Here is a 24,149-nt window from a genome sequence, read left to right as displayed (position 1 = left end):
GTGTCTGCAGGGAGAGGAGCTTAAACTGGGCTCTATGGCTTTGTAGGTGATGACGACGGATCCAGCGAAGCAGTGACATGGGTGAGAAGGCCTGGTGCGGTTCTGCTAGAATATCCTTTAAAACATTTGGATGACAAGTCATAGAGGAGTCATTGCAGAAGTTTAGTCTTGAGGTCAAGAATGCAAATTGTCCAACAGTTTAAGCACAACATTTCTCAACCAGCTATTGCAAGGAATTTAGGGATTTCATCATCTACACTCCGTAATATCATCAAAAGGTTCAGAGAATCTGGAGAAATCACTGCACATAAGTGGCAAGGCTGAAAACCAACATTGAATGCCCCTGACCTTCGATCCCTCGGGCGGTACTGCATCAAAAAGCGACATCAGTGTGTAAAGGATATCACCACATGGGCTTAGGAACACTTCAGAAAACCACAGTCAGTAACTACAGTTGGCCGCTACATCTGCAAGTGCAATTTAAAACTCTACTATGCAAAGCCAAAGCCATTTATCAACAACACCCAGAAACGCTTCACTGGGCCCGAGCTCATCTAAGATGGACTGATGCAAAGTGGAAAAGTGTTCTGTGGTCTGACGAGTCCACATTTCAAATTGTTTTTGGAAACTGTGGACGTGGTGTCCTCCGGACCAAAAAGGAAAAGCACCATCCGGACTGTTCTAGGCACAAAGTGTAAAAGGCAGCATCTGTGATGGTATGGGGGTGTATTAGTGCCCAAGGCATGGGTAACTTACACATCTGTGAAGGCACCATTAATGCTGAAAGGTACATACAGATTTTGGAGCAACATAAGTCGCCATCCAAGCAATGTTATCATGGACGCCCCTGCTTATTTCAGCAAGACAATGCCAAGCCATGTGTTACAACATCGTGGCTTCATAGTAAAAGAGTGCGGGTACTAGACTGGCCTGCCTGTAGTCCAGACATTGAAAATGTGTGGTGCAATATGAAGGCTAAAATATCAGAAGGGAGACTGTTGAACAACTTAAGCTGTACATCAAGCAAGAATGGGATATAATTCCACTTCAAAAATGTGTCTCCTCAGTTCACAAACCTTTACTGAGTGTTGTTAAAAGGAAAGGCCATGAACACAGTGGTAAAAATGCCTTTTTTGCAATGTGTTGCTGCCATTAAATTCTAAGTTCATGATTGTTTGCAAAAAAAATGAAGTTTCTCAGTGTGAACATGAAATATCTTGTCTTTGCAGTCTATTCAATTGAATATAAGTTGAAAAGGATTTGCAAATCATTGTATTCTCTTTGTATTTCACAACGTGACAACTTCACTGCTTTTGGCTTCTGTAAGACTGCGCCACAACCAAGGTTTCAGAGTTGCTGAATGACGGTCTGACACAAAGACTGGTGTGTGAGAGATGTTTTAAAGGAATTTTCAGGTGGAGAATACGCCTGCCCACACCATAACCCCACCCCCACCATGGGCCACTAGACTCACAACGTTGACATCTGCCCTGAACAGTTAAAAAACAGGATTTATCCGTGAAGAGAACACTTTTCCAACATGCCAGACGCCATCGAATATCCACTCAAGTGGGTTACCACGAGGAACCGCAGTCAGGTGGAGACCCCGAAGAAGACGACGTGCATGCAGATGAGCTTCCCTGAGACAAACCCATTGTTGCAACAGCTGTCTGGGTGGCTGGTCTCAGACGATCATGCAGGTGCACCTACTGGATGTACAGGTTCTGGGCTGGTGTAGTTATACTTGGTCGGCGGTTGTGAGGCCGGTTGGATGTACTGCCAAATTCTTTGAAACGCCTTTGGAGACGGTTTGTGGTAGAAAAATGAACATTCAATTCACGGGCAAAAACTCTGGTGGACATTCCTGCAGTCAGCATGCCAACTGTACGCTCCCTCAAAACTTGCGACGTCTGTTGCATTGTGCTGTGTGATAAAACTGCACATTTCAGAGTGGCCTTTTATTGTGGGCAGCCTGAGGCACAAGTGGGCAATAATCATGCTGTTTAATCAGCATCTTGATATGCCACACCTGTGAGTTGGGATGGATTATCTTGGCAAAGAAGAAATGCTCACTAACACAGATTTAGACAGATTTGTGAACAATATTTGAGAGGAATAGGTCCGTGTATATAGTGAAAGTTTTAGATCTTTGAGTTCAACTCATGGAAAGTGTAACGTTAGAGCAAACAGAACCGGTAGAGTGAGGTGAAAGCCGCTCTAAGCAGCAAATATGGAATTTGGAGACAAGCTACTTTGACATATATGGCGTGCTTACCTCAAATAAACCAGAAAAAACGTCCCTGGCCAGCTGGCCCAAAGAGACAACGGTCCATCGAGTTAGTCCCACTTTATATTGATCATGATATATGCAGCACGTCATGCGTGTTGGTACAACTACAGTACATACCAGTGGCGTGCGGTGAGGTTAATGTCTGGTGAGGCACTGCATCATCACAGTCAGATTTACAAACATATGAACCCTAAATAGTATCTTATTCACCATGTGATTGGCAGCAGTTAACGTGTTATGTTTAAAAGCTCATACCAGCATTCTTTACACAACTGTAGCACACAAAAAAGCACATTTAATAAAAAAACATGATTATGGTCTTACCTTTCTTGCTGGACATCCACGCAGCCAGCCTTTGCGTGTGTACCACGCCGTTTGAAAAGAAAGGGTCTTCTGTCCCGAAGTCAAAAGCAAACCTTTTAGCTCCGGCGTTGGTCTACCTTTAATTATTACCTCCTGCTTCGATTGAAAGTCCAGTTTAGAAAACCGTTTTATTTTACATATGTAATCCTCCATGTTTTTAACAAAAGTCCAGGCGAGAGGAAATAAACAATCGCTTGCAAACTTTTTTTTTCTTTTCTTTTTTTTCTTCAGCGGCTGAGGAATGATCTCTGGGATCACTACCGCCCTCTCCCACCAGGAGGCCGGATTACTGCGAGCCTCAACCAGTACGTCTTTTGCAGCAGATTTATGAATGCTCAGCACAAGAAATACGTTACACACATACAGTTTTTGACAAAATACACTGTACATTATATACCTCAGCTAACTAAACTATGTCATAGTTTAGTTAGCTGATATAATTCATATAGCAATACAGTCTCACTGCACAGCAGCTCAGCAGTTAGCCGAGTCATTGTGCACAATCCATGTTGAGGCACAAATCAGTGACGTGCCTCAACTGGCTGCTGATCACCGCACCGTCTCTTCTCAGTATTTGAACGGCAAATGTGAAAATAAAAATAAAAATAATCTAAAACTGGTGAAGTTAAATGGAAAATAACTTTAGTATAATCACTGGATACATATAACAATTTTATTATTATTTTTTTCTTTTTACATTTTTTTTCTCTCCATGATGGCAGGTGAGGCCGTGCCTCCCCTGCCTCTAGTGACTGCACGCCACTGCTGTGTACAAACAGAGCATGAAATAATAATGCTGACATAAATGCAACTTTAGACTTAGACTTAGACAAACTTTAATGATCCACAACGAAAATTGCTCCACACAGTATTTCAGTTACAAAGGATGGAAAGGGTAAGGGTGGAAAGAATAATGCAGGTATAAAGTAGACTAAAAATGTACCATAGTAGCAATATAAAATATAACACATATGTAATATTTACATTTTATATATACAGTATATAATATATACTGATATATTATTATATTATATCATATTTTTATATAATATATACAATATATGACAATGACCATGTACAATATTACAGTAAATGTAACAGCTGCAGCATAAAATACAGAGTAGATCCAGCAGAAAATAGACATTCTAAACAGATAGAGGTAGCTAACATAGAAGCGGTCAGGTAATAGACAGATATCGCTCTATAGTGTGTTGCTTTGCACTGTGGAGGGACATTAGCTGCTAGCTTGCTAGCGAGGACACTACATCGAGGACGCTACATTGTGTCGCTGCCAAATTTGCAGTACGCAGCTGGAATGTATGGTCAACATGCTTTATCGCAATATGAAGATAGTATTAAAAACTCTCTTGTCAGCCAAATTAATATCGTGTATTGCCTGTATCGTGCAACCCTATTTGATCAACCTTATTTGCTGATAATCTTAAACAGATATTGGGTTTTGAAATGTTCCTCCAATCAGCCTCACTGTATTTGTGATATATGCACAGACTTTCCCAACCAGCAGTGGAACCAAATAAATGCTATTTTTCCTTTGAGCTGCTCAGTTCAGCACTAAAGTCAACTTCTTGCATTTCCATACATTTCAATGGGACTCCAGCTGAGGGACGGATTTGGCTGGGCAGCACTTTGAAATAGTTTGGTGGAATTTCCCCAACACAATGGCCGGTCGCCGAGGCAATCGACTTGCTGAAAACCTTTACGGCAGGGGTGTCCAAACTTTTTCCACTGAAGGCCGCACACGGAAAAATGTAAGCATACGGGGGCCATTTTGATATTTTTCATTTTCAAACCATAACAAAATATATAGATTTTTTTTTTTAACCTTTAGGGCTCTCGGGGACCAATCAAGGGTCAAGGGTCTCAGTCATTAAAATGTTAAAAATAAGTCAAATTATTATTATTATTTTTTTACAGTATATCTCTATATCAACTTCAGGTTGATATCAAGTAAAAAAAAAAACAGGTTTTATGCCTTTTCTGTCAAAGACAACTTTGTTTTTTATAGTAAAACTGAAATATGCAGTATTTAGTAATTAGAGCCCTAAAAGATCAATAATGTAGGACACCATTGATTTCAATTATTTAATATTTTTGAGTAATCACAGTGAAAAGTTAAATAAAATCTCACTAAATATATTTGGGATCCAAAAGGTCTCCCACTCATAAAGTGATACATTTTTATTACTTTTTTTTTTAACTTTTCACACTTAAATTACGAGATCAACTTCAGATATATCTGTCGATTTTACGTTTGAACTATTATTTTGTTTGTTTTAAGCTCTTTTGTCGAATAAAACTTTGATGTTTTTATATGGCAACCACACAATATATGCAATATTTTTTCCACATAAAACATTTTAAAGTGACATTTTTTAAGTAATAATTCATTGTAACATAGATTTTTTGTATTTTTCTTTTTTTTTTCTCGAGCAATGGCAAAAAAAATAAAAATAAACAAAGACAAAAGAAAAAAAAACAGCCTGCATGGCAGCTTTGTGTAAACATTGCAACTTTTTCTCGTTAGATTTCACCTCATTCCACTTTTTTTTTAAATGTTTTTTTTTTAATTTTTGCAATTCTATCAATTTTGCAATTTTTGCAGAATGTGTGGGGGGCCGGTAAACGATTAGCTGCGGGCCGCAAATGTCCCCCGGGCCACACTTTGGACACCTCTGCTTTACGGTCTTATGTCTATGCTTTAATTCTGACAGGGTCACCTCCGCAGGTGCAAGTTTTCCTGCTGCATACTATAAAGCCAAGCAGGGAGTTGATCATGTCAGGAGGATGAATACACGCATAGCATCATTATTCCTATCTGAGCTAGGATTTTCTGCATTCTAACTTATCATTTGAAATTTGGTCAAGCGATAATTCAAACCAAGATTCAAAACATTGTTTTGCCTTCGGTCCCAAATAGAGCACAACTACACGTTGCCCTCAAAACAACCTTTCTGTAGGTGCGACAGTGGCAAATGAAACAAGCCATATTGCACAAAGCTCATCAAAGAAACAGCAGGTGTCCCCATCCTTGTTTCCAAACTTGAAGGAAAACACGCACATTAACAACCAAATCTTAATAGCACCACATTTAGTCTAAGTCATATAAAACAGCAATTTGCCATAAATAAATACAAATGTGCAATAGATGTAGAGTGTGGACGATGACTGGTTTTTTTTTTGGTTTCAGGTCAACTTTGCTGGTAAAGAAGGCAATCTGCAGAGTAGAGACAAAAAGAAATAAAACCATAGTTTAGTGCAGGGCTGGGTAAATATTTTGACTCGGGGGCCACATTGAGAGAAAAAATGTGTCTGGGGGGGCCAATGTGTATGTGGGTATAAATGATATATACACATTTAGCTGTAAAAACCTGCTGTATAGTATGTGTGTTTCCCTACCAAAAGTCACAATGTCCCATACAGTTCTAAAAAAGTTATGATAGACCACATCAAAAAAATGCAATGGAATTTTAATTTTACAGTTTTTTACTGAATGGGACACCCAAAATGTACACTACCGTTCAAAAGTTTGGGGTCACCCAAACAATTTTGTGGAATAGCCTGCATTTCTAAGAAAAAGAATAGACTGTTAAATTTCAGATGAAAGTTCTCTTTTTCTGGCCATTTTGAGCGTTTAATTGACCCCACAAATGTGATGCTCCAGAAACTCAATCTGCTCAAAGGAAGGTCAGTTTTGTAGCTTCTGTAACGAGCTAAACTGTTTTCAGATGTGTGAACATGATTGCACAAGGGTTTTCTAATCATCAATTAGCCTTCTGAGCCAATGAGCAAATACATTGTACCATTAGAACACTGGAGTGATAGTTGCTGGAAATGGGCCTCTATACACCTATGTAGATATTGCACCAAAAACCAGACATTTGCAGTTAGAATAGTCATTTACCACATTAGCAATGTATAGAGTGTATTTCTTTAAAGTTAAGACTAGTTTAAAGTTATCTTCATTGAAAAGTACAGTGCTTTTCCTTCAAAAATAAGGACATTTCAATGTGACCCCAAACTTTTGAACGGTAGTGTACATGAAAACAAAGAAAGTGGGATTTACAATATTAACTATGAACAATAAAACATTGAATATTAACAACATATAAACATTGTTGCTCTTTTACTTCTCAGATCAAGCAAAACACAACAAAAATGTAACAAATAGCAAAATATGAATGCAAAGTGTAATAAACACCTACAATATGATATATTATCACGTAAGAATCTGCTTCCGCATCTGTTCCTGACACATGTTTTCGGGGCTGAAAACAAGCCCCGCCCACTCTGCTTTGTTCCTGGTCTGAGCTGCTGTGACCTAGATGACCCTAATAACTCCTATAACACTCAAAAGTGCAGATTTCAACCATTGAATTACTTTCTATAGTTCAAGACTTAGTCATTTAAAAACATCCCTGCATGCACATCATAATAGCAAATACACTTTTGATGTTAAAGGTCTAAAAAAATGATGTAGAACGTCCGGCGGGCCAGATTGAAAATCTTAATGGGCCGCATGTGGCCCGCGGGCCCTATTTTGCCCAGGTCTGGTTTAGTTTAACAATCAGCATTATGACAATAAATTGCTTTTTTGCCCAAATATTAGTGTCTTTTTTAAAAGCTAATTTAAATGATGCCAGCGAGTAATAACGTGTAATTCATCATTAGTAATCCAAACTCTAAAGTGTTTCACTGATTTAAAGGCCTACTGAAATGAATTTTTTTTATTTAAACGGGGATAGCAGATCCATTCTATGTGTCATACTTGATCATTTCGCGATATTGCCATATTTTTGCTGAAAGGATTTAGTAGAGAACAACAACGATAAAGTTCGCAACATTTGGTCTCTGATTAAAAAAGCCTTGCCTGTACCGAAAGTAGCGTGACTACACAGGTTGAAGGGCTCCTCACATTTCCCCATTGTTTTCAATGCAGCGAGAGCGATTCGGACCGAAAAAGCGACGATTACCCCATTAATTTGAGCCAGGATGAAAGATTTGTGGATGAGGAACGTGAGAGTGAAGGACTAGAGTGCAGTGCAGGACGCATCTTTTTTCGCTCTGACCGTAACTTAGGTACAAGCTGGCTCATTGGATTCCACACTCTCTCCTTTTTCTATTGTGGATCACGGATTTGTATTTTAAACCACCTCGGATACTATATCCTCTTGAAAATGAGAGTCGAGAACGTGAAATGGACATTCACAGTGACTTTTATCTCCACGACAATACATCGGCGAAACACTTAAGCTACGGAGCTAACGTGATAGCATCGGGCTTAACTGCATATAGAAACAAAATAAATAAACCCCTGACTGGAAGGATAGACAGAAAATCAACAATACTATTAAACCATGGACATGTAACTACACGGTTAATGCTTTCCAGCCTGGCGAAGGTTAACAATGCTGTTGCTAACGACGCCATTTAAGCTAACTTAGCAACGGGACATCACAGAGCTATGCTAAAAACATTAGCTTATCCACCTACGCCAGCCAGCTCTCATCTGCTCATCAACACCCGTGCTCACCTGCGTTCCAGCGATCGACGGTGCGACGAAGGACTTCACCCGATCACCGATGCGGTCGGAGGCTAGCGTCGGATAGCGCGTCTGCTATCCACCTCAAAGTCCTCCTGTTTGTGTTGCTGCAGCCAGCCGCTAATACACCGATCCCACCTACAACTTTCTTCTTTGCAGTCTTCATTGTTCATTAAACAAATTGCAACAGATTCACCAACACAGATGTCCAGAATACTGTGGAATTTTGAGATGAAAACAGAGCTTTTTGTATTGGATTCAATGGCGTCCGTTTACTTCCGTTTCAACGATTGACGTCACGCACATTCGCATCATACATAGACGTTTTCACCCGGAAGTTTAGCGGGAAATTTAAAATTGCACTTTATAAATTACCCCGGCCGTATTGGCATGCGTTGCAATGTTAAGATTTCATCATTGATATATAAACTATCAGACTGCGTGGTCGGTAGTAGTGGGTTTCAGTAGGCCTTTAAACCTGTGACTTTATCCCATCACAAGGCCTTCCAAGGTGTAAAAAATGAAAAAAAAAACTGTGTTTGATGAAACAAATATTGGATATTTTTGTTTGAGACTGAAGTTTATTGAAAAATCTGAGCAAAAAAGTAAGTACAAAAGAAATAAATAATAAAGCCATTGAATTAAAGAAGGAAATCATTACAAACATGACAGTGACTGTAGTTGACTTTGTAAAGCAGTTTCACTGCTGGTCTGCACCATACTGCAGCAGAGTCTAATGCCAAACAAGGACGCTAAAATAAAATATTTAAAAGGCGGATTTGTAGCCATGAATATATGGAGAAGCTGCTGATGGTGTGTTTGACGCAAAGCAGCCGGAAGGAGATACGGAAGGCGGTGTGCACCCTGGTCAAGTCGCCACCTCATCACATAGCCAACACAGATAGACAACATTCACACTCACATTCACACACTAGGGACCATTTAGTGTTGCCAATCAACCTATCTCAACAAACCAAAAATAACAACTTCAAAGACTGACAGTATTGCAGTAAATCACACATTGTTCACTTTCTTTACATTTGCACACAAGACGATCATTTCCACAGAACTACCATATTTTACGGACCATAGGGCACACCGGATTATAAGGCGCATTAAAGGGGTCATATTATTATTATTATATTCTAAATGTAAAAGACTTCCTTGTGGTCTACATAACATGTAATGGTGGTTCTTTGCTGAAAATGTTGCATAGATGATGTTTTACACATCATCTTCACGTCACTTTCTGACAGTCTCTTCTGAATGCACCGTTTTGTGGGCGGTCTTATTTACGTGCCTCCACTTCAACAGCGTCTTCTCCCCGTCATCTTTGTTGTAGCGGGGTAGCGTGCAAGGACGTTAGTGGAAGAAGTGTCAAAAAGATGGAGCTAATAACTAAAGTTCCTAGGGTGAATAATGTTAACTCACTACACCGGTATGTTTTAGTGCTTTCATGGTGAGTTTAGTGACAGATATAAGTAAGAACTTTACACTACTTTATATTAGAAATGGCAACAGTGGAGGATGAATGTATATCTAACATAATATTGTGAGAGTCTAGTCCAGAGTGGATCTAACATAATAGTGTTAGAGTCCAGTCCATAGTGGTTCTAACATAATAGTGAGAAAGTCCAGTACATAGTGGATCTAACATAATAGTGTGAGAGTCCAGTCCATAGTGGATCTAACATAATAGTGTTAGAGTCCAGTCCATAGTGGTTCTAACATAATAGTGAGAAAGTCCAGTCTATAGTGGATCTAACATAATAGTGTGAGAGTCCAATCCGTAGTGGATCTAACATAATAGTGTGAGAGTCCAATCCGTAGTGGATCTAACATAATAGTGTGAGAGTCCAGTCCATAGTGGATCTAACATAATAGTGTGAGAGTCCAATCCATAGTGGATCTAACATAATAGTGTGAGAGTCCAATCCATAGTGGATCTAACATAATAGTGTGAGAGTCCAATCCATAGTGGATCTAACATAATAGTGAGAGTCCAGTCCATAGTGGATCTAACATAATAGTGAGAGTCCAGTCCATAGTGGATTTTAACTTGCAAAATAGAAAGCAGCTCACCAGCTGATGAAGTCAATGTAGCAGCACAAGCTAGTTAGCTTTCTGTGATCACAGCGCCACTAAAAAACGTTTGTCTTATGATAACGATATCGCTAATACTTGGTAATATTCATGTGACGAAATGTAAATGGAGTATTATTTGCTGTTTTTGGATGGTTGTGTATTGAGTTATATGGGCGGAATAGAGGACCTCCCATTGAATCCATTTTAAGCTGACTTTTATTTACGAGTGCATAAAAACAAGACATCTGTTTTCTTGCTTCTCATAATGATTGTGAACGATAAGCAAAATTCCCCCCAAAAAGTGCAGTTCCATTTTAAGAGCTCCGTCACAGAACCAAGCTTATTGTCACGGCGATCGTTTTACCAGGATGCAGACGGAACTCTGGAAGCAGTGTGGAGGTAAGCACAATAATTTATTTCCCATAAATCAGTCAGGCAGGAATACAAAAATATAGGACGCGTGCAGGTAGCACGGGAATCTAAAGGAAAAGCTTAGCATGGAACAAGGAAGCAAGAAATCAATGTAACGTGTTGCGTGTGTTAGAACAATTTCGTGTAAGTTATCACACAACTCTTATGCTTAAAGGCCGTAGCTATAGTTATTATCAATTGTGCTGAAGTTGTACTTTTCTATCTGTGCAAAGGGACAACTTGCAATCTTGGATTGCGAGTCGTCTCGTATCAGTGTTTGTGTCCAGAACGTCAAGTACCGTGACGCAGACAAAGCAGAGACAGGGCGATATCACGAGTGTCAGCACATTTCTATTTAAAGGCCTACTGAAATGAATTTTTTAAATTTAAACAGGGATAGCAGATCCATTCTATGTGTCATACTTGATCATTTCGCGATATTGCCATATTTTTGCTGAAAGGATTTAGTATAGAACGACGATAAAGTTCGCAACTTTTGGTCTCTGATAAAAAAAAGCCTTGCCTGTACCGGAAGTAGCGTGACGTAGTCAGTTGTTCGCCTCCTCATATTTTCCTATTGTTTTCAATGCAGCTAGAGCGATTCGGACCGAGAAAGCGATGATTACCCCATTAATTTGAGCGAGAATGAAAGATTTGTGGATGAGATACGTTAGAGTGACGGACTAGAATGCAGTGAAAGACATATCTTTTTTCGCTCTGACCGTAACTTAGGTACAAGCTGGCTTATTGAATTCCACACTCTCTCCTTTTTCTATTGTGGATCACGGATTTGTATTTTAAACCACCTCGGATACTATATCCTCTTGAAAATGAGAGTCGAGAACGCGAAATGGACATTCACAGTGACTTTTATCTCCACGACAATACATCGGCGAAGCTTTTTAGCTACTGAGCTAACATGATAGCATCTGGCTCAAATGCAGATAGAAACAAAATAAATAAATCCCTGACTGGAAGGATAGACAGAAGATCAACAATACTATTAAACCATGGACATGTAACTACACGGTTAATAATTCTCAGCCTGGCAAAGCTTAACAATGCTGTTGCTAACGACGCTGAAGCTAACTTAGCAACTTAGCAACCGGACCTCACAGAGCTATGATAAAAACATTAGCGCTCCACCTACGCCAGCCAGCCCTCATCTGCTCATCAACACCCGTGCTCACCTGCGTTCCAGCGATCGACGGTGCGACGAAGGACTTCACCCGATCACAGATGCGGTTGGCGGCTAGCATCGGTTAGCGCGTCTGCTATCCAAGTAAGTCCTCCTTGTTGTGTTGCTACAGCCAGCCGCTAATACACCGATCCCAACTACATGTTTCTTCTTTGCAGTCTTCATTGTTCATTAAACAAATTGCAAAAGATTCACCAACACAGATGTCCAGAATACTGTGGAATTATGAAATGAAAACAGAGCTTTTTGTATTGGCCTCAATGGGGGAGCCATAACTCTGTTCTACTGGCTACGTCACGCGCATACGTCATATCCAAAGGAGTTTTCAACCGTAAGTTTAGCGGGAAATTTAAAATTGCCCTTTATAAGTTAAACCGGCCGTATTGGCATGTGTTGCAATGTTAAGATTTCATCATTGATATATAAACTATCAGACTGCGTGGTCGGTAGTAGTGGCTTTCAGTAGGCCTTTAATGAATAATCATATATTGTGGGGCTGCTGAAATTACCCCCCTTCCTTCTGAAGCAGCCTCAGTGATGTAACCAGGGACCTCCCAAATAAATAGAGGAGCACGTGGGACTGGACCTTAGAGCGTAGGTTGGAACTGTTACTGAGTGTACAGTCCAATACGTCTCTCCTCATTGAGCCAAATTGAACTCTGTCTCTGCATGATTCCTTGCTTCTTGTCTGTTTAATAGATGTAATAGATGTCATCAGTGTTTGAACCTGACAGCGTGAAGCAAACAAGACAGCCAGACTGAGTGTGGCGAAAGGCAGGAATAAGTAGCTCTCTGTTTAGTGCCCGGCAGCAGGTGAGCATCCCGAACACTAGTCAGAGGCAGGTGAAAATAATCAGCACCCATGGTAACTAAGAAACACAAACCCAGCGGTGCTGAAAGCAGAACCAAGGGAGTATTTAACTATAACAAAACATTGTCCGGGCAATGGATCACGACACTTGTACTTTGTGGTGCTACGGTATTCCTATTCTTATGACTTTTTATGGACAACTGTTTCAAAATGCTATATCAGAGGGTGGCCAGTGTTGTGAAAGCAACTACGTTAGAAGTCCTGCGATATTATAAGAATAGTTGAGCTGCACGTGAAAGTTTGATATCTTAAAAAAATGTCACCATTCTGTACTCTCTGCTATGACAGATGTGAAGTTTTGGGGGTGACAAGAGGAAGGGTGGAGGGTCTGCTGGGTCGTATCCTACGTGGGGTGAGATGCAGAGGGGAGAAACGCTGCAAGCTAAGGGCACTTGAGCCGCTATAGTGGTGTCTCGTACCAGAAAACATCTGTGAATTTCCTCAGTGATGGACAACAAAGTGGAACTCCGAGCAGTCACTCAGCGGCGCTTTGAAGCTGCAGTCTGACAGAAAGCCGCCATTGTTCACAGCCCCCGACACACAAACTCTAACTTTGCTCTCCCTAATTTTCCCTGCAATGCGATACAAGTCCGCCCCGCCCCCCCTCGACCCTCCTTTCTGAGGCTATGAAGTGTGCATATTCACCAGCAAAGAGCAAAGCCTCTGCAATGTGCGGCCTGGCCCGGGGGGTCACAGAGGGCGGGTATGGTCATTATACCTCCCAGCAGCCCACCCTGGATGTGATAATCCTGCCTTAAGGAGGGGAATTCTCCTCCTCCATTATGAAGTACAAGGTTACATCAAACGTAAAAGACAATAAAAGGTGGATGGGTTTTCACACAATGCATCTTTGCCTTTACGTTTAGCCTCAAAATAAATTATAGAGTTATAGATAGAATAATAGAAATGATATGTTCCAGGGTGAAACTGTTGCCATCGTACAGAATCAGAATCAGAAATATGGTCAGGGATGGTCTCCTGTTAGCCGCACTATGGACTGGACTCTCACTATTATGTTAGATCCACTATGGACTGGACTCTCACAATATTATGTTAGATCCACTATGGACTGGACTCTCACACTATTATGTTAGATCCACTATGGACTGGACTCTCTCACTATTATGTTAGCTCCAATATGGACTGGACTCTCTCACTATTATGTTAGATCCACTATGGACTGGACTCTCTCACTATTATGTTAGATCCACTATGGACTGGACTCTCACTATTATGTTAGATCCACTATGGACTGGACTCTCACAATATTATGTTAGATCCACTATGGACTGGACTCTCACACTATTAACTGGATCCACTATGGACTGGGGTCTCTCACTATTATGTTGGATCCACTATGGACTGGACTCTCACAATATTATGTTAGATCCACTATGGAATGGACTCTCACAATATTATATTAGATCCACTATGGACTGGACTCTCTCACTATTATGTTAGATCCACTATGGACTGGACTCTCACAATATTATGTTAGATCCACTATGGACTGGACTCTCACAATATCATGTTAGATCCACTATGGACTGGACTCTCACACTATTATGTTAGATCCACTATGGACTGGACTCTCACAATATTATGTTAGATCCACTATGGACTGGACTCTCACAATATTATGTTAGATCCACTATGGACTGGACTCTCACACTATTATGTTAGATCCACTATGGACTGGACTCTCACTAGGGTTGGGTATCGTTTGAATTCGAACGATTCCGATTCCAATTCCAATTCTTTGTTTCGATTCCGATTCCTGACGATTCTCGATTCCGATTCTTTCAAGAGGCAGGGTCAAAAAAAAGTTTACGATATTTTAAATGAGCTAGCTAACCTACAGTCTTTCTGAATGAAATAGTCTGACATTCTCCATCAATTTTAATTCTATTAACTTTTTATGAACTTTTCTATAAATTCCTCACAGGGCTGTTTTCAACTAGAATACAAATATCAAATCTATGAACTTGAAAATAAATATGATAAATTATGAATACATTTTCCCAGGGGTACACTTTCCTCAAGAGAGCTTTATTTTTGAAAACCTCATGAAAACACATTTACACACACAAGTGTATGATGCTGCAGGTACTTAAAAATGTTACCGTGCTCCCACTGATGGGCTAACCTGGTGCAGAAAAGCAAATAAACAATAAGAAACAACTTGCAAAACCCAGTCCAGTTTAGCAGCAGGTACAGTATAAAATCAGAGACAGTTCTTGTTTAGGAAAATGACCATATCCGCCTTCTCAGGCAGGATGCGTGAGCGTTCTGGACAGATAGTGTGGAAGAAGCTTGAACGCATAAATAGGAGAAAGCGCGATCTGAAAGCAAAGGATAAGTCTTTTGTTGGTTCCACCGGACCACCACCATGCAAGAGGGTCGTCAGACATAAGTATCGGTGGAACGTCCTGGTACATCTGCAGCTCTTTCTCCACTCGTTTCTTGATGGACATGGAGCTCTGTTATTTCACGGTTATTTCATTTTTTTTTTGTAAAGTAAAGCCACACTTTCGACCGCCGACGCCCGCTATCCATGCTTGAGCTTGACTGACTATGCTAACACTTCCGGCGGTGGGCGCTTCTTCGTTGGTGCTCAGCGGCTTCTTCTTCCGGTTCGGTGAACATATATATATTTTTTTCTTCCGGTCGGCAGACTGGGTATCGAAAATAGGAATCGAAATTTAAACTTTTGAACGATTCCGGGAGAATCGGAAAGTTAGTCCCGGTTCCAATCGATACTCGATACTCGATACCCAACCCTAACTCTCACACTTTTATGTTAGATCCACTATGGACTGGACTCTCACACTTTTATGTTAGATCCACTATGGACTGGACTCTCACACTATTATGTTAGATCCACTATGGACTGGACTCTCACACTATTATGTTAGATCCACTATGGACTGGACTCTCACACTATTGTGTTAGATCCAATATGGACTGGACTCTCACACTATTATGTTAGATCCACTATGGACTGGACTCTCACACTATTAACTAGATCCACTCGACGTCCATTGCACCGGTTGCCCAGGGGGGGTCCCCATATCTGCGGTCCCCTCCAAGGTTTCTCATTGTCATCCCATTGGGTTGAGTTTTTTCTTGCCCTGATGTGGGATCTGAGCCGAGGATGTTGTTGTGGCTTGTGCAGCCCTTTGAGACACTCGTAATTTAGGACTATATAAGTAAACATTGATTGATTGATTGATTGAAGTACTTTAATAATCCCAGAGGGGAAATTGAGATTTTCAGCACAATCCCATTCAAGAGCAGACAAACATTACAGGAAGACAGAAAAAGGATCGCTGACGGGTATGCCAACTTCCGGCGCCCCTTACAAAAAAAAGGTGAGAAACAGATCAAATATTCAGTCAAAGTCTGGACTCCAAGGACGGGGTCCAGACTGAGGCCGACGGAAAAAAACAACTCATAGACATAGCACACATAAACACTTTACATAGAATCAACAAAACTTGCAACAGAGGGGAGGGGGTGGGAGCTACGGAGGCCGGCTGCTGCTGTATGAGCGCTAGTCAGCCGTACATCGCCACTAAGGGGAATCAAGCTGTGTACCATGCTAAAGGGAAGTCTTAGCATAATGCAGTTAAGACACGCTTAACTATGCTGACAAAGGACAAAAGGTGCAAAGGTGAGATGTGGCTCAACAAAATCTCTGTAAAAATGTCACTTGAGTGGTGCTGCAGAGATACTTGTGCCAAACTTGTGCCGTCATAGTCCAAAAGACTCGCATCAATAAGGTCTTCAGCAAAGGCTGAACACTAATCCATGTTTATCGCTGTTAATTGGTTCCGGACAGGACTGCACTAAATGAATTTCCATTAATCAAAAATGTAACATTTTCATAACTGGAGCATAAAAAGACTGTTCCCTACCTTCTACATTCATTTTTTTTTTTAACATTATGATAACTTCAAAATAAAGACAACGTCAGATTGTTGTCTTTGTTTAAAAATAGACCAAGCAGATTCTGAAAATTTACAAATCATAAAGTTTTTTTTTACACTAAGATGTTGCGGTTAAAATGATTCTATATTCAATTGTCGTTATTTATACTTTCTGAATAAATGATGTGATTATGTTCATTAGTCAAATGGGTGGAATTGAGTGGCAGAGTTTTTATAGCTTGTATTCACTCCTTTACTATGCCAGGCTCAAAGTGGCGGGCCAGCCAGCGTCTGTTATGTTAGCCTTTGAGGCAGAATTTTGCCTTTTTCGAAGAAAAATGCTCTATGCTTGCGTTGTTTTTGGCCGTTGGAACCGTTCAAAATCACGAAAAGGATAAAAGTTTCTTCAGAGCTCCTCGAGAGGAAATCAGGAAGGCTGAAAGCATGGAAGCTTTTACGAAAGAAGAAGAAAATAAGAGCACATACTCCCGTCGAAGACTGCACGAGTTTGCAGTGAACACTTGGTTAAAAGTTTGTTTGATATACTTTGAACCTTTCCTATTTCTCATTTAAGTATTATCTTGATATTATTCGTAGTTCTTAAAACACATTTTCGCTACGTGTTTTGTAAAGCACCATCCTTGTCAGGTTCAAACACTGATGACATCTATTAAACAGACAAGAAGCAAGGAATCATGCAGAGACAGAGTTCAATTTTGCTCAATGAGGAGAGACGTATTGGGCTGTACACTCAGTTCCAGTTCCAACCTACGCTCTAAGGCAGTGGTCCCCAACCTTTTTGTAACTGCGGACCGGTCAACGCTTGAAAATGTGTCCCACGGACCGAGGAGGTGGGGTGGGTAGGGTGGTGTGTGTGGGGAGGGGGGGCTTGTGGGGGGTGGTGTGTGTGTGTATGGTATGTATATATATAGTTTTTTTTTTTTTAAATAAAAAAATACAATCATGTGTGCTAACGGACTGTATCTCTGCAGACTGTATTGATCTATATTGATATATAATGTAGGAACCAGAATATTAATAACAGAATGAAACAACCCTTTTGTGTGAATGAGTGTGAACTAGTATAAATGGGGGAGTGAGGTTTTTTGAGTTGGTGCACTAATTGTAAGTGTATTTTGTGTTTTTTTTATGTTGATTTAATTAAAAATAAAAAAATAAAAATAATAATTTCTTGTGCGGCCCGGTACCAATCGATCCACGGACCGGTATCGGGCCGCGGCCCGGTGGTTGGGGACCACTGCTCTAAGGCACAGCCCACGTGCTCCCTTATTTATCCGGGAGGTCCCTAGTTACATCACTGAGGCTGCTTCTGAAGGAAGGGGGGTAATTTCAGCAGCCCCAGTTCGACACAATATATGATTATTCAGAAATGGAAATGTGCTGACACTCGGGATATCGCCCTGTCTCTGTTTTGTCTGCGTCACGGTACTCGATGTCCGCCCTTGGCAGTCAGCAGGCCGGGTCTGGACACAAACACTGATACGAGACGACTCGCAATCCAAGATTGCAAGTTGTCCCTTTGCAAGATAGAAAAGTACAACTTCAGCACAATTGATACTAACTATAGCAACGGCCTTTAAGCATAGGAGTTGTGTGATAACTTATACATAATCATTCTAACACTCCTCTAGTCTAGTCTAAATAAAAGAAAACAAGTGTGAGCACAACCTAAAAGAGTTCAGTTTTTACCAAAGGCAACAATCTTAAATAAAGCTTTCAGCACATACACAACATAACTAGGGTTATATTTTGGTAAAGATGGGGGAAAACCTTGCATGCTCATAAACGGTGCGCACAACAAAAACCAAGCAAACAATACGCAAAGTTGAACCATGAAATGCAACATTACCCGAGCAAAAACAAGGCATTATTTATCCGAGAGAGTCTTGATACCAATGACCTTGACTCAGTCACACACAAAGAAGTTGTAGACCTCTACGCTTTTCCAAGTTTTTATCTGTTTTGTTGTGTAGAATGATGTCTGGCACGTCATATAGTTCCACATGTCTGGCAACGCGACCGACGTATAATCCTTGATATCACTCCACAAGTCTTGTTTCAATAAAGTATTGGGACAGAGTCTACTGCATTTTTTGCTTGTATCTTCTTTCAACGGTAAGATCTAGGCCCCTTGCGTAATCAGATGTGGCACAGTAGCCATGTTAGTTTAGTGGCACACGGCACATAGCTCCGCCTCCTCTGAAGAGATACAAAGAATTGATATTGCGACATCTGGTGGGCACATTCAAAACATTGCAGCATATTTTCATACTTAGCACCCCCCGCTCTAATTGGTTTGGTCTCTTCTAGTGGCCGATATACCGCATTTTTTATTCATTTGGATATTGTTGTGTTTGAAAACATTTTATTTGGCACCAAAATGTTGAAAATGCCCCAAAAATAAAAGTAAATACAAATTTTAAAAATCTGCAATGTGGTAATTTGATGTGGCAAGGAACGAGTGTATATACCAGACCTGGGCAAATTAGGGACCGGGGGCCACATGCGGCCCGTTAAGCTTTTCAATCTGGCCTGCGGGACATTCCCAAATCATTTTTTAGATGTTTAAGATGTAAAGTGTAGCTGCCATTATGATGTGCAGTCATGTTTTATAATGACCGTAAGTCTTCAACTATACTAAGTCTTTCAATGCTTGGAATCTGTATCATATACTAGTTACTATGGTCATCTAATTAGTTACTATGGTCATCTAATTAGTTACTATGGTCATCTAATGAGTTACTATGGTCATCCAATTAGTTACTATGGTCATCCAATTAGTTACTATGGTCATCTAATTAGTTACTATGGTAATGTAAGTCACAGCAGCTCAGACGAGGCACCAAGCAGTGTGGGTGGGGAGTGTTTCCACAGAATGTTTCCAGAGCCTGAAATGTGGGTGTCAGGGACAGACGCGGAAGGAGATTTTTACAACAAAGTTCTAAAGTTTAGTGATATATCACATATATCAGATTGTAGCTGGGTTTTTTCTACCCCTCGCGTTCATATTTTGCTATGTTTGTTGCATTTTTGTTGCGTTTCGCTTGATTGTAAAATATGTGGATGGAGAGGGGGTGTGACGTTCATATGTTGTCAATATTCAGTGTTTTACCCTTCATAGTTAATATTGTAAATCCCACATTCTTTATTTTCATGTACATTCTGGGTGTCTCATTCAGTAGAAAATGTAAAATTCCATTCTGTTTTTTAACATTTTTAGCATTCAACAAGACATTATTGTGAGGATGTGTGTTACTGTTCCTAAAAATAGATATACCGGCCCCCAGACACATTTTTTTCTCTAAATTTGGTCCCCGAGTCAAAATTATTGCCCAGGCCTGGTATATACTGTACATGTAAAGGCTTTTTTTTTTTTTTTTTTTTTTAAATTATCAATACATTTGCAAACATTTAGAGAAAAAACGTTTCGTCAATATGGGCTCTTGTGGGTAGAATCCTGAGGGGGAAAATGCATTTGCAAATAAGACTGTCACACAACAAAATGTGGAAAAAGTGAAGCGCTCTGAACACTTTTCATACGAGCTGTCGAGAGACAGACAACCTCATAAAAGCGATAATTAAACAATAAAATGTGCGACCATCCAGGCTGTATTGTGTCACGCCATTGTTACGAGCAAAATCAACCAATTGTATTTGAACCTTCCCAATATTGGATGACACTGAATAAGGTACAAAAGGAGTACATGATATAACACATTTATTAATACACAAACGTGCCTGTCCCCCCTTTGGCTATGACAAATGTCCTGTTCCGCATCCCAGACCGAGACCAGGTCCTCGCACAGTCCAGCGTTTCTTGGCTGGCCAGCTGGCGGCTCCATTTGGGAGCGCGGTGGCGAGGCAAAATAAATAAATAAATAAAAACAGGTTACACCTTTGGCCGTGCCAAGTCTGCTGGTGCCCTCCTCGCTCTACAAACCGGGAGAGGCTAATCACAATTTCACGCTCTGATTTGTCAAATCCACTCCAGCACCGGAGGCGGCGAGGAAACTTTCAAGTCAGTAAATTTCATGGCGTACAGGATAACGGCTTTTTTTTTTTTTTTTTACACACCGCTCTTATTGTTGTGTGAGTCGCCCTCGTTGCAGCCTGAATGCTGGCCTCCTCCGCAGGTGGAAGAAGAGAAGTCATTTTGGGGACTGAAACCGAAACGTTTGGTGACTGCGAAGATTAGCAGGGAGACAACTTGGATCACCTCCTGCGTGCATTCTATATGCATGCTAATGTTGACAACAAAACAGCACTCGGAAGCTCCTCGACCAGCAGCAGGTGTGAGGAAGCTGAAACAAAAGCAAGCCTAACCCTGATGGCGTCTTTTGTCATTAGCAGACCTTTGATGAACTCAACAGCTTCTTTTATCTCCTTCTTCCTCGACACCTCTTACCCTCCCTCCCTTTCTCCGCCCTGCTCCACCACTCCTTTCATTAATACTGTCTGCAGGCAACTCAGAGCCCTCAACGCACATCTGGCATCCAGTTGACGCTTGGGTTGACCACTTATTCACTGGCAATCAGGAGCTAGTGAAGATGGTCGCAATGTCTTTTAATACAAACCCCGTTTCCATATGAGTTGGGAAATTGTGTTAGATGTAAATATAAACGGAATACAATGATTTGCAAATCATTTTCAACCCATATTCAGTTGAATATGCTACAAAGACAACATATTTGATGTTCAAACTGATAAACATTTTTTTTTTTTGCAACTAATCATTAACTTTAGAATTTGATGCCAGCAACACACGACAAAGAAGTTGGGAAAGGTGGCAATAAATACTGATAAAGTTGAGGAATGCTCATCAAACACTTATTTGGAACATCCCACAGGTGAACAGGCAAATTGGGAACAGGTGGGTGCCATGATTGGGTATAAAAGTAGATTCCATGAAATGCTCAGCCATTCACAAACAAGGATGGGGCGAGGGTCACCACTTTGTCAACAAATGTGTGAGCAAATTGTTGAACAGTTTAAGAAAAACCTTTCTCAACCAGCTATTGCAAGGAATTTAGGGATTTCACCATCTACGGTCCGTAATATCATCAAAGGGTTCAGAGAATCTGGAGAAATCACTGCACGTAAGCAGCTAAGCCCGTGACCTTCGATCCCTCAGGCTGTACTGCATCAACAAGCGACATCTGTGTGTAAAGGATATCACCACATGGGCTCAGGAACACTTCAGAAACCCACTGTCAGTAACTACAGTTGGTCGCTACATCTGTAAGTGCAAGTTAAAACTCTCCTATGCAAGGCGAAAACCAATTATCAACAACACCCAGAAACGCCGTCGGCTTCGCTGGGCCTGAGCTCATCTAAGATGGACTGATACAAAGTGGAAAAGTGTTCTGTGGTCCGACGAGTCCACATTTCAAATTGTTTTTGGAAACTGTGGACGTCGTGTCCTCCGGGTCAAAGAGGAAAAGAACCATCCGGATTGTTATAGGTGCAAAGTGTAAAAGCCAGCATCTGTGATGGTATGGGGGTGTATTAGTGCCCAAGACATGGGTAACTTACACATCTGTGAAGGCACCATTAATGCTGAAAGGTACATACAGGTTTTGGGGCAACATATGTTGCCATCCAAGCAACGTTACCATGGACGCCCCTGCTTATTTCAGCAAGACAATGCCAAGCCACGTGTTACATCAACGTGGCTTCATAGTAAAAGAGTGCGGGTACTAGACTGGCCTGCCTGTAGTCCAGACCTGTCTCCCATTGAAAATGTGTGGCGCATTATGAAGCCTAAAATACCACAACGGAGACCCCCGGACTGTTGAACAACTTAAGCTGTACATCAAGCAAGAATGGGAAAGAATTCCACCTGAGAAGCTCAAAAAATGTGTCTCCTCAGTTCCCAAACGTTTACTGAGTGTTGTTAAAAGGAAAGGCCATGTAACACAGTGGTGAACATGCCCTTTCCCAACTACTTTGGCATGTGTTGCAGCCATGAAATTCTAAGTTAATTATTATTTGCAAAAAATAAATAAAGTTTATGAGTTTGAACATCAAATATCTTGTCTTTGTAGTGCATTCAATTGAATATGGGTTGAAATGGATTGGCAAATCATTGTATTCCATTTATATTTACATCTATCACAATTTCCCAATTCATATGGAAACGGGGTTTGTACACCAGTACAACTACAGAGGAAACCAGCATATTTGCAATTCAGCATTTATTTTTGGTATACATTAATGTTAGCAAATCATTTTTCCCCCCAAAAATAGGGAGTTTTGTTTAACAAAAAACACATTGAATTTACCCCATGACGGTCATAATATACAAACCCCAAAAGCAGTGAAGTTGGCACGTTGTGTAAATGGTAAATAAAAAGAGAATACAATTATTTGCAAATCCTTTTCAACTTATATTCAATTGAATACACTGCAAAGACAAGATATTTCATGTTCACACTGAGAAATCTAAGATGGACTGATGCAAAGTGTAAAAGTGTTCTGTGGTCTGACGAGTCCACATTTCAAATTGTTTTTGGAAACTGTGGACGTCGTGTCCTCTGGACCAAAGAGGAAAAGAACCATCCGGATTGTTCTAGGCACAAAGTGTAAAAGACAGCATCTGTGATGGTATGGGGGCCAAGGCATGGGTAACTTACACATCTGTGAAGGCACCATTAATGCTGAAAGGTACATACAGCTTTTGGAGCAACATATGTTGCCATCCAAGCAACGTTACAATGGACGCCCAGCTTATTTCAGCAAGACAATGCTAAGCCACATGTTACATCAACGTGGCTTTATAGTAAAAGAGTGCGGGTACTAGACTGGCCTGCCTGTAGGCCAGACCTGTCTCCCATTGAAACTGTCTCTGCTGCACCATTTTTGTTGTGCTTTAACTAATAGTCCGTTTTTTTATCTGCACTTCGCCTGCTGTCTCTGTATCCTGGGGTCCAGACCAACAACGATCAACACAAATTGTAGTATGACTATGCAATTTTTTCGTTTTCATGTTTTACTATTGGCAGCGGTAACTTAATAGTCACAGAACAATTTCCCTTGTGGATCAATAAAGTTTGTCTAAGTCTGAGTAACTTATTTTAAAGTCCAAAATTTGTTAGTAAAGAGTCATAAAATAATGGAAAGAAGGTCTTTTAAGCTTTTAAAATGAGCATTAGGCTAGTTTTGCATCATGTCCACTGTACATCCATCCATTTTCTACCGCTTGTCCCTCTCGGGGTGGCGGGGGTGCTGGAGCCTATCCATACAATGGACACAAAAATAAACGCAACACTTTTGCCTTTGCTCTTATTTTTCATGAGTTGAACTCAAAGATGTAAAACTTTTATTATTTACACAAAAGACCTGTTACACTTAAACATTGTTCACAAACCTGCCAAAATCTGTGTTAGTGAGCATTTCTTCTTTGCCAAGATAATCCATCCCGC

At 40.6% G+C, this 24,149-nt stretch overlaps 2 protein-coding genes across 3 annotated transcripts in view; both read right to left on the bottom strand.

Moving 5' to 3' along the window:
• Window positions 1-24,149, bottom strand: part of myo3b (myosin IIIB) — a 290,744-nt gene that overhangs the window by 6,482 nt on the left and 260,113 nt on the right. The window contains exon 37 of one of the 2 annotated variants that reach the window (XM_062069875.1): window positions 3,532-5,888. The exons of the other annotated variant lie outside the window; for it this stretch is intronic. The gene's annotated coding sequence lies outside the window, so the exon portion shown is untranslated. Of the gene's footprint in view, window positions 1-3,531; window positions 5,889-24,149 lie in introns of those variants that run through there. 2 annotated transcript variants of the gene reach the window in all.
• Window positions 1-24,149, bottom strand: part of LOC133664885 (glutamate decarboxylase 1-like) — a 354,813-nt gene that overhangs the window by 113,792 nt on the left and 216,872 nt on the right. The window lies entirely within an intron of this gene.

This window comes from Entelurus aequoreus, linkage group LG14 (genome assembly GCF_033978785.1).
Source record: "Entelurus aequoreus isolate RoL-2023_Sb linkage group LG14, RoL_Eaeq_v1.1, whole genome shotgun sequence".
NCBI classification, from domain to species: Eukaryota; Metazoa; Chordata; class Actinopteri; order Syngnathiformes; family Syngnathidae; genus Entelurus; species Entelurus aequoreus.
This window is presented reverse-complemented; position numbering and strand designations above follow the sequence as displayed.